Source organism: Trachemys scripta, chromosome 17, assembly GCF_013100865.1.
Source record: "Trachemys scripta elegans isolate TJP31775 chromosome 17, CAS_Tse_1.0, whole genome shotgun sequence".
Taxonomy (NCBI): Eukaryota; Metazoa; Chordata; order Testudines; family Emydidae; genus Trachemys; species Trachemys scripta.
In genome coordinates, this window is record NC_048314.1 from 224,914 (window position 1) to 240,956 (window position 16,043).

Sequence of the window (16,043 nt, forward strand, 5' to 3'; positions counted from 1 at the left end):
TCATAGAATCATAGAAGATCAGGGTTGGAAGAGACCTCAGGAGGTCATCTAGTTCAACCCGCTGCTCAAAGCAGGACCAATTCCCAACTAAATCATCCCAGCCGGGGCTTTGTCAAGCCGGGCCTTAAAAACCTCCAAGGAAGGAGATTCCACCACCTCCCTAGGTAACGCATTCCAGTGCTTCACCACCCTCCTAGTGAAATAGTGTTTCCTAATATCCAACCTAGACCTCCGCCACTGCAACTTGAGACCATTGCTCCTTGTTCTGTCATCTGCCACCACTGAGAACAGCCGAGCTCCATCCTCTTTGGAACCCCCCTTCAGGTAGTTGAAGGCTGCTATCAAATCCCCCCTCACTCTTCTCTTCTGCAGACTAAATAACCCCAGTTCCCTCAGCCTCTCCTCATAAGTCATGTGCCCCAGCTCCCTAATCATTTTCGTTGCCCTCCGCTGGACTCTCTCCAATTTGTCCACATCCTTTCTGTAGTGGGGGGCCTCAAAACTGGACGCAATACTCCAGATGTGGCCTAACCGGTGCCGAATACAGGGGAATAATCACTTCCCTCGATCTGCTGGCAATGCTCCTACGAATGCAGCCCAATATGCTGTTAGCCTTCTTGGCAACAAGGACACACTGCTGACTCATATCCAGCTTCTCATCCACTATAATCCCCAGGTCCTTTTCTGCAGAACTGCTGCTTAGGCAGTCGGTCCCCATTCTTCCATCCCAAGTGCAGGACTCCGTACTTGTCCTTGTTGAACCTCATCAGATTTCTTTTGGCCCAATCCTCTAATTTGTCTAGGTCACTCTGGACCCTATCCCTACCCTCCAGCAAATCTACCTCTTCCCCCAGCTTAGTGTTATCCGCGAACTTGCTGAGGGTGCCATCTATCCCATCATCCAGATTATTAATAAAGATGTTGAACAAAACCAGCCCCAGGACCGACCTCTGGGGCAAGCCGTTTGATACCAGCTGCCAAACTAGACATGGAGCCATTGATCACTACCTGTTGAGTCCAACAATCTAGCCAGCTTTCTATCCACCTTATAGTCCATTCATCCAATCCATACTTTTTTAACTTGCTGGCAAGAACACTGTGGGAGACCGTATCAAAAGCTCTGCTAAAATCAAGGTATATCACGTCTACCGCTTTCCCCATATCCACAGAGACAATTATCTCATCATAGAAGGCAATCAGGTTGGTCAGACATGACTTGCCCTTGGTGAATCCATTTGACTGTTCCTGATCACCTTCCTCTCCTCCAAGTGCTTTAAAATGGTTTCCTTGTGGACCTGCTCCTTGATTTTTCCAGGGACGGAGGTGAGGCTGACCAGTCTGTAGTCCCCCGGGTTCTCCTTCTTCCCTTTTTTAAAGATGGGCACTATATTTGCCTTTTTCCAGTCATCCGGGACCTCCCCCGATCACCAGGAGTTTTCAAAGATAATGGCCAATGGCTCTGCAATCACATCAGCCAATTCCCTCAGCACCCTTGGATGCATTAGATCTGGACCCATGGACTTGTGCCTGTTCAGCTTTTCTAAATAGTCCTTAACCTGTTCTTTCACCACTGAGGGCTCCTCACCTCCTCCCCAGACTGTGTGTCCCAGGCGAGCAGTGTGGGAGCTGCCCTTGTCTGTGAAGATCGAGGCAAAAAAAGCATTGACTACGTCAGCTCTTTCCACATCATCTGTCACTAGGTTGCCTCCCCCATTCATTAAGAGTCCCACACTTTCCCTGACCTTTTTCTTGTTGCTAACTGTAGAAACCCTTTTTGTTACCCTTCACATCCCTTGCTAGCTGGAATTCCTGTTGTGTTTTGGCCTTCATGCTCTCTGAGCTGTTCTGTCCTTGTTATATCACTTAGTCTCATATTAATTTAAGTGAAAGTCTTCAAGTTAGAGCAGGTGAATATTCCGGAGAACTTCCCATCTGATGCAGAATTTGGGACCTTGGATGAGCATTTAGACCCCCACCAGCCACAGAATTCAATGTGCTTGGAATCTGGTCACATTGTCTGAAGATTGGGGAAATTAATCCATTTCCTTTGGGTTGTGGAATTCAAACTCTGCTCCAGTGAAGACAATGAGTCTACATAAGTGTTAGAGTCTGGTTGATTCATAGATTTATAGGGCAAGAAGGAACCATTGTGATCAGCCAGTCTGATCTCCTGCACAGCTCAGGCCATCACTTCTAGCTGAACTGGAGCATTTCCTTGAGAAAGAGACAGCCAATCATGATTTAAAGACTCCGGCTGACCGAAGAATCACCACATCCCTGGGTCAGTTGTTCCAATGGTTAATTACTCTAGCTGTGAAATAAACATTGGCATTTTTCTTTCCACTTCAGATATGTCTCGCTTCACCTTCAGTTAAAAGAGGTCAGATGGTCTAGGCCATAGTGCATTAGCCTGGGGCTGAAGAGACCCAGATTTCCTTCCCTGCTCTGCCCCTGGCTTCCTGTGTGACCATAGGCAAGCAACAGATTTTCCAAGATTCCCATCTGAAAGCAATGGGAGGCAGGCAGGCAGAGACTTTTCTGAAAAATCCCTGTAGGCTTCTAGCTGCATCATTTGGCACTTAAATACCTTTGAAAATCTGAGTCTCTGTGTGCCTCAGTTCCCAATTTGTACACTGGGGATAACAGCCCTTCCCTGCCTCCCACAGGGTGGGTGTGAAGATAGGTACATTAACGATTGTGAGGTGCTCAGACACTACGGTAATGGGGCCAAATAAGTACCTAGGATAGATGGCCACTGGATCTTGTTCTGCCTTTGTCTGCTAAATTAAAAAGCCCTCTAGCATCTGCTATCTTCTCCTAAATGAAGCTACTTCTAGACCAGGACCAAGTCACTTTTTAATCTTCACTTGGATGAACACAAGAGACTGAACACTCTAAAATAGCTTTTCCTCAAGTCTTTTCTTGTGGCTCCTTTCGGACCCCTTTCCAATTTGTCAACCTCCTTTTTGAAGTATGACCACCACAACTGGACCTGGTATCAAGGACTGGCCGCTCTACATAGCACGATTAGGTCATTCTTCCTCTCTACTCTAAGCAGCTATTCCCATTTATAAATCCAATGGTCACATTCACTCCCGTAGCTATAGCACTGCACGGGGAGCTCATAGAATCATAGGATTAGAAGGAACCACACGTGGCATCTAGTCTAACCCCCTGCCAAGATACAGGATTTGTTGTGTCTAAACCATCCCAGACAGGAGGCTCTTCAGCCTCCTTTTGAAAACCTCCAATGAAGAAGCTTCCACAACTTCCCAAGGCGTTTGTGCCATTGTCCTACTGTTCTTACAATTAGGAAGTTTTCCCTGAGATTTAATCTAAATCTGCTGTGCTGTAGTTTGAACCCATTGTCTCTTGTCCTGCCTTCTGTGGCAAAAGAGAACTTTTCTCCATCTTTTTTATGGCAGTCTTTCAAGTATCTAACATATACCGCCTTAATCTTCTCTTTTCCAAATGAAACATACCCAGTTCCTTCCGTTTGTGCTCAGATGGCTTCTGTTTCATCCCTCTGATCATCTTTGTCGCTCACCTCTGGATCCTTTCCAGTTTCTCTACATCCTTACTACACACAGGTGACCAAAACTGGACCCAGTACTCCAGCTGAAGCAAACCAGCGCCGAGTAGAGCAGTACTATCACCTCCCATGAATTGCATGCTATATCTCTGTTAATGCAACCAAAAACTGCATTTGCTTTTTTTGCAACAGCAGCGCATTGCTGACTCATGTTGAGGATGTGAGCCACCACAACTCCCAGATCCTTCTCAGCAGTGCGGCTGCCAAACCAGTTTTCCTCATTCTGTATTTGCGCGTTTGGTTTTTCTTCCTTAAGGGTAGCACCTTACCTTTGTTTTTGTTGAATTTCAGTTTGGTGCCTATAGCCCCATTCTTCAATTTATCAAGAGCCCTCTGAATTTTAGCTTTATCCTCCGAAGTATTGGCCCCGCCCCACCCCCAGCTTTGTGTCATCTGCACACTTGATCAGTATGCTCTCTATTCCTACAGCCAGATGATTAATAAAGATGTTGGCCACCACCAGATCCCTGTGGAACCCTGACTTGAGACCTCTGTGACATTCTGTACCTCATGGGAACACCCTACACCCCCATGTTCATCCTTATAATATGATTGTGTGGTATCTAATGCAAAGTTTGTCATGTCGGATGTCTTCAGAAGGCTCATGATATACTGAGCATTGTTGTTCTAGTAATCGTTGTTCTAGTAATGTTTGTTATAGGTTGTAATTTCATGTATACTTATGAGGCTGAAAATGTTTCCTCGTGGCTTAAAGCAAGCCCAGGCAAAAACTCTCCAGAAGCAGAGGGGAAGTTCACACCTCATCAGGGCACGTATGGGACAAACCCAGCCCAGCCTCATAGAAACAAAGGACACTGGCTTAGGCAACAAAGGATCTATTGGACTCGCCAGTAAGTCACCCCCCTGGTCTGTTTGGGACTGCGATGAGGTAATGCTCACCTGACTCTGAAGAGGGGGGGGGCAAAGCCAAGAGGGAAGAAAGGACATGATAAAAGGGAGAGACACCTTTGCCTGCTCTTCCTCTCTCTTCCACCTACATCTACAGACACCACACCAAGCAACTGAAGCACTAAACAAAGGGGAGAGCCTGATTGAAGGGCAAGCAGCCAGCTTGTGGTGAGAAGCATCTAAGTTTGTAAGGGCATTGAAAGTGTTAAGAGCAGCTTAGAATGCGCGTTGCTTTTATTTCATTTGACCAAATCTGACTTGTTATGCTTTGACTTATAATCACTTAAAATCTACAGTTAATAAATCACTCTAAAGTTAATAAATAAAGCAGTGTGTTTGGTTTGAAGCATGTCAGACTCCACTTGGGATAACAAGCCTGGTACATATCAATTTCTTTGTTAAATTGACAAACTCATTTAGCTTGCAACGTCCAATGGGCATAACTGGACACTGCAAGACAGCGGTTCCTAGGGCTGCATCTGGGACCAGAGATATTGGCTAGTGTCATTCCATTGCAAGTAGCTAGGAGCAGCTTACATGCCAGAGGCTGTGGGTGAACAGCCCCGGAGTGGGGGTTCTCACAGCAGAGCAGGGTGAGGCTGGCTCCCAGAGTCTAAGATTGGAGTGACCTAGCAGAGCACCAGTCTGGATAACACCAGAGGGGAACATCACAACCTCCCTCCAATCTGACATCATTCCATTAATAGTTACTCTTTGTTTGCAGTTAACTAATGGTTTTAAGGTATCAGCGGGGTAGCCGTGTTAGTCTGGATCTGTAAAAAGCAATAGAGTCTCCTGTGGCACCTCTGTTCCGTTAGTCTTAAAGGTGCCACAGGACTCTCTATTGCTTTTAACTAATGGTTGTTCTGTTTAGCCTGCATTTCTCCAGCTTACTTATGAGAATGTCAGTTGGGACTGTGGCAAAAGCCTTGCTGAAGTCCAGGTATATTTTGTCCACCACATTCCCCTGATCCACCGAATCAGTTACCCTGTCAAAGGAGGAAATTAATCCGGTTTGGCATGATTTGTTCTTGGTAAATCCACACTGACTGCTAATGATTGCCCCTTTATCCTCCAGGTCTTCTCAAACTGAATGTTTTATACATTGCTCTAGTGACTTTCCAGGTGTCAAAGTCAGGCTGACTAGTCTATAGTTCCCCAGCTCATCCTTTCCCCCCTTTTTAAAGCTGGGCACTACACTAGCCCATCTCCGCTCTTCTGGGACCTCTCCCGTCATCCATGAGTTTGAAAATATTATTGCCAGTGGCTCCAAGATTTTTTCAGCTAATTCCTTCAGCACCCTCAGGTGAATAGCATCCAGCCCCACTGATTTGAATTAATTCAAGTTGGTCAGAAAATTTCTGACATGTTCATACTTATCCCAATCTGCATAGGGGGAGGGATAGCTCAGTGGTTTGAGCATTGGCCTGCTAAACCAGGGGTCTCAAACACGCGGGCCGCAGGCCGCATGCAGCCCATGGGGTGATTTTCTGCGGCCCGCGAGCCCCTCGCAGCCCCCCCCCCCCCGCTCCCCCAGTGTTTACCAGAGCTCCCTGCCTGCCTACCCTGCACAGCTCCGGGAAGAAGCTGGAACCTGGGGAAGCTGGGGCGGAGGGACTGTGTGTGGCTGTTACTTCAGGCAGCGCCCCCAGCAGCTCCCATTGGCCGGAAACAGGGAACCACGGCCAATGGGAGCTGCTGGAGGCAGTGCCTCAAGCAACAGAAATGCACAACCCCTCCGCCCCCCCTTCCCCACGTTCCAGCCTCTTGTGGGGGCAGGGCAGGCTCCCTGCCTGCCTGTCTGCCCTGCCCCCGGTACGTGCCGGGCCAGATCCTGCTTGCCAAACCCCCTGCCCTGAGCCCCCTGCCGCACCCTGCACCCCAACCCCCTGCCTCACCCCGCACCCCTCCTGCATCCCAACCCACTGCCCTGAGCCCCATGCCACACCCCTCCTGTGCCCCGACCCCCTGCCGTACCCTGCACCCCTCCTGCACTCTGACCCCTGCCCTGAGCCCCTTGCCGCACCCTGCACCCCGACCCCCTGCCTCACCCCGCACGCCTACTGCACCCTGACCCCCTGCCCTGAACCCCCTGCCACACCCTGCACCCCTCTTGCATCGCAACCCACTGCCCTGAGCCCCATGCCACAGCCCCCCTGCCCCCTCCCTCACCCCCCTCCTGCACCCCACACCCCAACTCCCTGCCCTGAGCCCCCACCACACCCCACCTGCATCCCCTGGGGGGGCAGAGTTGGGGTGGAGATTTTGGGGAAGGAGTGGGGCCTCATGGAAGGGGTGGAGTGGGGGCGGGGGGGAGGTGTCAGTAATGCGGCCCTTGGGCCAATGTACTAGTCCTCACATGGCCCTCATGGTCATTTGAGTTTGAGACCCCTGTGCTAAGCCCATGGTTGCGAGTTCAATCCTTGAGGGGGCCTTTAGGGATCTGGTGCAAAAATCCTGTCTGGGGATTGGTCCTGCTTTGAGCAGGTGGTTGGACTAGATGACCTCCTAAGGTCTCTTCCAACCCGGATATTCTATGATATAGTCCCCTTTATTGTCTATAGTAACTTCACTAGTCATTCAGTAGTGTTATATTTTGTGAGCAGACTGAAGCAAAGTAGGCATTGAACAGTTCTGCCTTCCTATCATCTTCGGTTACCAGTTCACCTTCTCCATTGAGCAGAGGACTCACAGTATCCTTGATCTTTCTTTTTTGTCTGACATAGTTGAAGAACCCCTTCATGTTATTTCTAACATTTCTTACCAGCTGTAACTCATTCTTTGCCTTGGCTTTCCTGATTTTGACCCTACATGCTCGCACTATTCCAGGGGTGGGCAAACTTTTTGGCCCAAGGGCCATCTCTGGGTGTAGAAATTATATGGCGGGCCATGAATGCTCACAAAATTGGGGTTGGAGTGTGGGAGGGGGTGCAGGCTCCGGGGTGGGGCCAGAAATGAGGAGTTCAGGGTGCAGGAGGGGGCTTCAGGATGGGGCAGGGGTGGTTGGGGTGCGAGGATGGTATGTGAGGGCTCCGGCTGAGGGTGTAGGCTGTGGGGTGGGGCTTGGGATGATGAGTTTGGGGTGTAGGCGGGTGCTCTGGGCTGGGAGCCAGGGGTAGGGAGGGGGATCAGGGCTAGGGCAGGGGTGAGGGCTCCGGCTGAGGAGGAGGGGTTTGGGGTGTAGGAGAGGGCTCTGGGCTGGGATCTAGGAGTTTAGAGGGCAGGAGGAGGATCAGGGCTGGGCAGGGGGTTGGGGCATGGGGGGAGGCTCAGGGGTGCAGGTTCCAGGCAGTGCTTACCTTGAGCGATTCCCAGAAGCAGCCGCATCTCCCCCCTCCAGCTCCTACGCAGGTGTAATTGCTAGGTGTAAATTAATTAGGGTAGTGGGATATAATTGGTTAGAGAATTATGTTACAATATGTTAGGATTGGTTAGTTAAATTTCAGTAAAATGATTGGTTAAGATATAGCTGAAAATATTACTATATAAACTGGAGGCAAACAGGAAGTGGGAGGAAGGGAAATTGGAATCACGTTTGCTACGTGTGGGGGGGGACGGGGAACAGGGACAGAGGCAAGGCTCTGCGGAGTCAGAGCTGGGAAGAGGGACAGGGGTAAATGCTCTGTGGCATCAGAGCTGGGAAGGGAACACTGGGGAACAGACTATCATTGTATAGGGATAAGCCTGACTGATGTGAAGGGCTTTGGAAGATGCTTGCTTGGAAACCAACCCCAATAAACATCACATTGTCTGCACTTCGGCCTTCTGCTGTCTGTGTGACAAGAACCAGGGAAGTGGGAGGGTTGAGGGAAAGCCCTCTAACAATGCCCCTCCTTCCATTTCCTATATGTATCCCTTTTGGTTTTTAGATCGATAAAAAGTTCCTTGTGCAGCCACATTGACCACCAGTGGCTCTTATCTTTCCTCTGCATTGGAATAACTTGATGTTGAGTCTCCAGTATTACATCTTTTAAGAACGGCCAGTCCCCTTCAACTCCTTTTCTTCCTAATTGGTCTTTCCCTGGGACCTTGTCTACTGTTTCTCTGGCCTGGTCCCCACTAAGTCCCTACTTTGGACTAAGGTACGCAAATTCAGCTACGTTAATAACGTAGCTGAATTCGAAGTACCTTAGTCCGAACTTACCGCGGTCCAGACGCGTCAGGGAGGCTCCCCCCGTCGATGCCGCGTACTCCTCTCGGCGAGCTGGAGTACCGGCGCCGACTACGAGCACTTCCGGGATCGATCCCAGAACATCGATTGCGTGCCGCCGGACCCTCCGGTAAGTGAAGACAAGGCCTCTGAGTCAGCTGAAATCTGCCTTTCTGAAGTCTAGTGTCCTTGTTTTGCTGTCCTCCTTTCCATAGGATCTTGAATTCTATCATGGTCAGTTGGTTTCCATCACAACCTCCAGGTCTGTTTCAGAGTCACTACTTTCCAGTATACAGTTCCCCCTCCCATAAGAATGACCTAGTTTTTGTTCCTAGATGTATAACCATGCATGTAGGTGTATTTAAATGTATACTGTTTGTACCCAAGCTTACCCACTCTGTATTGATGACTTGTTCTTATTTGCCTAATTCACCAGTTTGGCACATGCAAACTTTACCAGCAATGACTTTATGCTTTCTTTCAGTTCACTGATGATTGATCAAGAGAGTCACTTTGATGAAGATTATTAACAGTTACATTTTGAAATTCATTCTGACACAATAAAAGTAGTCATCTTAATTTCCTCTCTTGAACTTGTGTATGATGTACAATAGCTGCTCTGCTCTACTACAAGGGTGGCTGGATTGGTCCCTCTGTGTATACCAGCTTGTTAGATTTGTAAAAGCTCTGGGGGAAGAAAGCAGCTACAGAAAGTGCATACCTGAAGTATCTGATTCTGTAATGATTGGCAATGATTGTTCAGAGCTGTAGCCTTTGAAACCTTCACGTACACACACTGCAATAGCTTGGTGCTTGAAAGCAATTAAAATAATGTCAGGAGAGGAATGCAGCCTGCCTGGTCCCTTGGAAAAGCGGGAGCTGTGTGAATTTTAAGGAATAAAGGTAGTACAGGTAGAAAAATGGGACTGACTGTACCACTGAGCTAACTCCCCTCCGCAGAGTTGAATGCATTCCACCTGTCTGGAGAAAGCATTCCTCTGAGGGCAGAGAACTGCTATTATGAATACAACTACAAACATTTGCTCTGTACAGGCAACAGGCCGAGAGTTTTGGACTTCTATGCACCAGTACAAATGCTTTGGCAGTTTATGGATTTACTCAAGCCATTCACATAACATATGAGAGAGAGACAGAGAGAGAAAGTGCGTGTCATCCTGTGAGCCAAAGTGACCCTACTCCTGCCTAGGTAAAGTCTGCTCTTTAGGCAAGTCAGATGAAAGCTCAGGCCTTTTGCCAGGTCAATAAATCAAGTAATTCAACCAGGAGCACCAGGGAACCTGTTGCTCAGCATTGGTGGTGTCCAGGCAGCCAGAAAGGCAGGCCCCAGTTCCACCAAGAACTCGCAATGCCGGACTAGATTCATTTAAACTAAATAAGTTTTAAACAGACTGCTTGCTAATTATAGCCCTAGTTCAAACAGGAATTAATTGTTATGCAGGTCAGATTAGATGATCACAATGGTCCCTTCTGGCTTTATAACAGGAAGTATCCCAGGAGCAGGTAGAAGGGTCTCATTTTAAGAACAGTTTACAGATTAATTTGCTAATGGGGATCTAAATGAAATGGGGCCGTTTCCTTGAATTGATGCCCCAAGTAAAAGCATGGTGGGCATGTATGACTAGTGCAGAATCTAGGAACAACTGAGGATTGAGCACCAAGCCCTAATAGTTGTCACCTAAATGAAGAGAAGACTATCATTCTGAACAACTAATATTAACTACAAAGGGGAAGGGACATAGACTGGAATCTAGAAAGAACAGGTTAAAGAATATTTACAGAAGTTAGATGTATTCAAGCCGGCAGGGCCTGATGAAATTCATCACAGGGTACTTAAGAAATTAGATGAAGGAGTCACTGAACCATTAGCAATTATTTTCGAGAACTGATGGAGCACAGATGAGGGTCCAGAGGACTAAAGAAGAACAAACGTAGCACCTGTCGTTTAAAAGGAGGAAAGACAGACTTGGGAAATTATAGATCAACCAGCCTAACTTCTAGACCTGAAAAGATACTAGAACAAATTATTACAGAATCAATTTATCAGACACTGCAGTGTGAAAAGCCAGAGCTCCTGAAACCAAGCAACTACTACTCTGTTCTACAAATATTCCTGTTCAACAACACAGCACCCTCATCAGCCCAACTAAGCAGACCCCCCTTTTAGAGATAACAGCAAGAAAGAACATCTGAAGATAAATAAAATATTGCCCTGCAATATTCAAAGCCTAGTGACTCTTGTTTAGTGTGGAAGAAAGAGCAGAGTTGAAAAAGCATTCACCTACTCATATCTTCAGGTTGGCCGGTTGTGACAATCAGGATAAAATAAGAACCATGACCAACCAATTTGATTTCCTTCTTTGACAGGGTAACTTGCCTACTGGATAGAAGGGAAACGACAGACATGATATATCTTGACTTTAGTAAGGCTTTTGACATGGTCCCACATTACCTTATTTAGCTTGACAAAGAAAAGGTTAAAGAGAGACTTGATTATAGTCTGCAATTACCTACATGGGGAACAAATATCTAATAATGGGCTCTTTGATCTAGCAGAGAAAGGTATCACATTCTCATAAGAAAACTAGACAAATATGGTCTAGATTAAATTATTGTAACGTGGGAGCAGAACTGGTTGAAAAACCATACTCAAGGAGTCAACTTTACACTATCAAACTGGGGAGATGTATCTAGTAGGTCCCACAGGGGTCTATCTGAATCTGGTACTATTCAAGATTTTTTATTGAAGACTTGGATGATGGAGTGGAGAATAGAGTTATGAAATNGGCTCTAAATCCGAAGGAATAAGTAATTGAAGCAACTGGTTGTATACAATATTGTTGTGTATAAAAATACATCACATAAGGTCTTTTATGAATGCTTGTCATGTTCTGAACTTGGTCATTATGAGCTGTGTACAAGAAGTTACTCACCTTGTGCAATAACAATGGTTCTTCGAGATGTGTTCCCCTATGAGTGCTCCACTAGAAGTGTGTGTGCAGACTCGTGCTGCTGATTGGAGAATTTCAATAGCAGTCCGTCCCGCCGGCGCATGCAGGACTCCCACCTGCCATGAGGCAAGCCGGTGTGTACAGGGACTTCCTCCTCAGTTCCTTCTCTATCGTAGAGTCAACCAATGAAACTCCGAAGTAGAGGTGAGGAGGGTGGGTCGTGGAGCACCCATAGGGACACACATCTCGAAGAACCATCATTACTGCACAAGGTAACTTCTTTGAGTAGTGTCCCTATGGTGCTCCACTGTACGTGACTACTGAGCAGTACCAACTGCTGGAGGCTGGGACTTCGGAGTCAAGTCTGATAGAGGTGACAGTACTGTGGCACCGAATTGAGCGTCTGTAGTCGAATCCCCCAGGATGGCATAATATTCTGCAAAGATATACACAGATGCCCAGATAGCGCTCTGCAGATCTCTGATATAGGGATACCCTTGGGGGGAAGACGAGGAGGCTGACCTTGTGGAATGCATGCGTACTGAAGACGGGGGTGCTACCCCATGCAATTGGTAGCAGAGTTTAATACAGCCAGCAACTTACGTGGAAAGCCACTTAGCTGAGATAGCTGCCCCTTTCGATCTATCCACAATGGAGAGGCAGCGTCTCAGAGATTTTCTATAGGTCTTTGTTCTGTCCAAATAGAAGGCCAAGGCTATTCTCACATCGACTGTATGAAGGGTGGCTTCCCTGTTGTCCTCAAGTGGTTTGGGATAAAATGTTGGAAGCTGAATAAGTTGATTCATGTGAAATGCAGAAGTCACTTTAGGGGTGAATTTTGGATGTGGTCTGAGTGTGACCTTGTCAGGGAAGAACATAGTAAAAGGGGGATGCACTATCAAAACTCTCTCTCCCCTATCCTTCTGGCTGAAGTGATGGCGATGAGGAACGGAGTCTTCATGGAATCGTTAGTGAACAAGAGGCCATGGGTTCAGATGGTGGTCTAGTCCATAGCTTCAGTTCTTAGACGCACAGGGAATAAGATCTGGTGCCTCCCTGTCAGTTTATGTAGTACATGCAGGCCATGTTGTCCATTTTATCACTATATTGAGGTCCCACTGGAGAGTGGGAGGCCTGGGTTGTGGGAAGAGGTTTGCTATGCCTTTAAGAAACCTCTTCATAATTGGGTGCTTGAAGATTGAGTAGTCTTCTACCTGCTGGTGGGAGGCTGCAACTGCTGCTAAATGAACCTTCAACAAGCTAATAGAGCGACCCGATTTCTTTAAGGTTAACAGGTACTCTAGGACCACCTGTGGCTGAATTAGGGGTGATGTCCTTGGTCTGGCACCAGATCTGGAACCTCTTCCATTTTTGAAGGTAGATATGATGAGTAGTGCCCTTTCTATTATGTAATAGCACCTCCTCAGAGCAAGATGTTTCTATGTGCTGGAACCATGAAGGAGACATGCTTTGAGTTGAAGGACTTGCAGATTGGTGTGGAGGGTGTGACCCTTGTTCTGCGACAGGAGGTAAGAAGTGATTGGCAGAGTCATCGGTGGACATGCCAGCTGTGACAGGTAAGGGTACCAAATCTGCCTAGGCCAGGTGGGGGCAATCAGAGTGATATTTGCTTTTTCCCTTTCTATCTTCAACAGGACTTTCAGCAATAGGAGGAAACAGGGGGAAAGGCGTAAAGAAGACCCTTATCCCAAGGAAGGAAGAAGAGCAGCTCCCATGGAGCATTGTCCAGGCCCTGCCCTGGAGCAGTCTTGTGGACACGTCTTGTTCTGATGAGTAGCAAACAAGTCAATTACTGGTGTATCCCATTGTCAGAATATGTTGTATAGAATCGCCGACTATTTCCCATTCATGGTCTTGCAGGAATTTGTGGCTGCATGTAAGCTGTCAGGTTGTGTATTCCCGGTAGGTAGGCCACTGATATTAGGACACTGTGGGAGATGCACCAGTTCCATAGCTTCAGTGCTTAGACGCACAGGGAATAAGATCTGGTGCCTCCCTGTCAGTTTATGTAGTACATGCAGGTCATGTTGTCCGTCATGACCTTTGTACGCATGATCAGCGGGAGGAAGTGAGCGCACGTGTTTCGACTGCTCTGAGCTTGAGCAAGTTGATGTGGTGGCACGTCTCTGCTGGAGACCATTTGCCATGTATTGTGTGACCATTGAGATGCACTCCCCATCCTATGAGGGATGTGTCGGTGGTCAGAAGGGATGGGGAAGACTGAGCAAATGGGATTCCATACAGATGTTTATTGGGAAACAAATTCTTCTGTTTTCTTTATTACCATTACACAAGCACTTAGAGGCTGCAATTGGGATCAGGGCCCCATTGCTTGACCCTGGTGGGCATTGATAAAAGCTTGCCCATGTTGTCTCTATTCGGCCTGTAAACTGAACCGAACCATGCTTGGAGGCATCTCATATGTAATCTGGCATGAGCAATAATAAGTGATGTGCCCACGGCCATGTGCCCCAGAAGCTAAAGACAATGTCCGGCCAAGATTTGGGAACTGGATTGTATTGTCTCTATCAACGAGGAGAGACTGAAAAATCTGTGATATAAAAGGAGTGCCCTCGACTGAATGAAGTCAAGTTCAGCTGCGATGAATTCTAGTCTTTGAACCTGTGTTAAGGTCAATTTTTGTTCATTGATCTGTAGGCCCAGATTCAGAAACAGGTGACTTGTTGGGCCTCTGTGCAAGACCGTGCCCTGAGAAGGCAATCATCTAGGTAGGGATAAATCATCACGACCTGAGAGTATAAGTGGGCCACTACTACGGGAGGATCTTGGAGAACACTCTGGGAGCCAATGAGAGGCCGAAAGGGAGTACTCTGTACTGGTAGTGGTCCTGGCCCAGCATGAATCTGAGCTAACGCCTGTGACTTGGTATGATAGAAATGTGGAAGTATGAGTCTTGAAGGTCGAGGACCGAAAACCAATTGGGATGATCACTGATAGGGTGACCATCTTGAATTTCTGTGCTTTGACATATTTGTTGAGCACTCTGAGGTTCAGTATAGGTCTCCAAACTCCCCTTTTCTTTGGTATCAGGAAGTAACAAGAGTAGAAGCCTTTGCCTCTGAGATGTACGGGCACAGGTTCTATAGCTCCTATGCTGAGGAGACTGTTTACCTCTTGACATAGTAGACTTATGAGATGGATACCTGAAGAGGGACAGGGAAGGGTGTTTGGGAAGGGAAAGGGAGGAGGTGAATGGCATATCCATTCTGGATGATTTCCAACACCTACTTGTTGGAGCTTATCTGTTCCCAGATGCTGTGGAAAGGGGTAAAGCGGTCTCCAAAAGGAGGAGTGGGGTTTCCCATCATAAGGTGGCAAGGACAGTGTTTTACAGGCACCTCAACCAACCCATCAAAACTGCTGCTTCAAGGTTGAGGGCTGAGATGAAGTCAGTTGTAGCCCTGATTCCTTTTGCTTGATTTCTTACTCTGTGGCTCATAAGATCTCTGTGACAAGTACTGAGGCATGTACTGCAATGACTGGGGCTTAAACGGTGGCTGAGGGCTGTATTTTCTCTCATAGGCCAGCACGTATATCCCTAGGAAACAAAGGGTCACCCAAGAATTCTTCTACACGTGAACGGACGCATCTGTCTTTTCGGCAAACAGATTCATTCCCTCAAAGGGAAGGTCCTCCACTATGGTTTGGACCTCTTTAAGGAAGCAGAACAACTGCAGCCACGACGCCCTTCTCATAACCACGGCCGTAGAAATAGACATGGCAGACACGGTGACACGTTCAAATGCGGACTGGAGAGATTGTTTTGCCACCAGCTGGCCCTTGTTAATTACTGCCATAAATTGGTCTTTGTGGGAGTTCAGGAGCTGATCAATAAAAGAAGCTAGTTTCACATAGTTCTGGTAGTCATATTTGGCCAACAGGAGCTGGTAATTAGTCACCTGGAACTGAAGAGTGGCTGATGAATATGCTTTTCTGCCAAACAGATCCAAGTGTTTCCAGTTTTGGTCATACAGGGTGGATTTAAACTGGTTGACCACATCCACAGTGATGGAATTTGGAGGTGGGGTAGGAAAATAAAAATTCCATTAATAATACTTTTTGCTCGCCCGCTTGCATGTCGGCAGATCGACGCAGGGATCTGCCATATAACTCTGGCAGGATCCAGAAGCACCTCATTAACAGGAAGGACCACTCTGGCAGAGGTGGAAGAGTGCAGAATGTCTACCAGTTTGTGGTAAGGCTCAGTAACTTGGTGCAGCTGTATTTGTGGGGCTTCTGCCACCTTCTGAGCTAAGTCCTAGAATGATTTAAAATTATCTACCATGGATGGCAGAGGGGGCATCACTGCCTCATCAGGTGAGGACAAGAGATGAGCTTGAGGGGTGTCTTCCTTTTCTGCCTCAGCCTCATCTTCCTCCCC

General features: G+C 47.4%; 1 long non-coding RNA gene across 1 annotated transcript in view; it reads left to right on the plus strand.

Moving 5' to 3' along the window:
• The window catches only part of LOC117889523, a 29,835-nt gene extending 14,323 nt beyond the window's left edge, over positions 1-15,512 (plus strand). Inside the window, exon 2 of the long non-coding RNA XR_004648504.1 lies at positions 13,276-15,512. This is a non-coding gene — a long non-coding RNA (uncharacterized LOC117889523). The remainder of the gene's footprint in view (positions 1-13,275) is intronic.
• Positions 15,513-16,043: the final 531 nt, after the last annotated feature.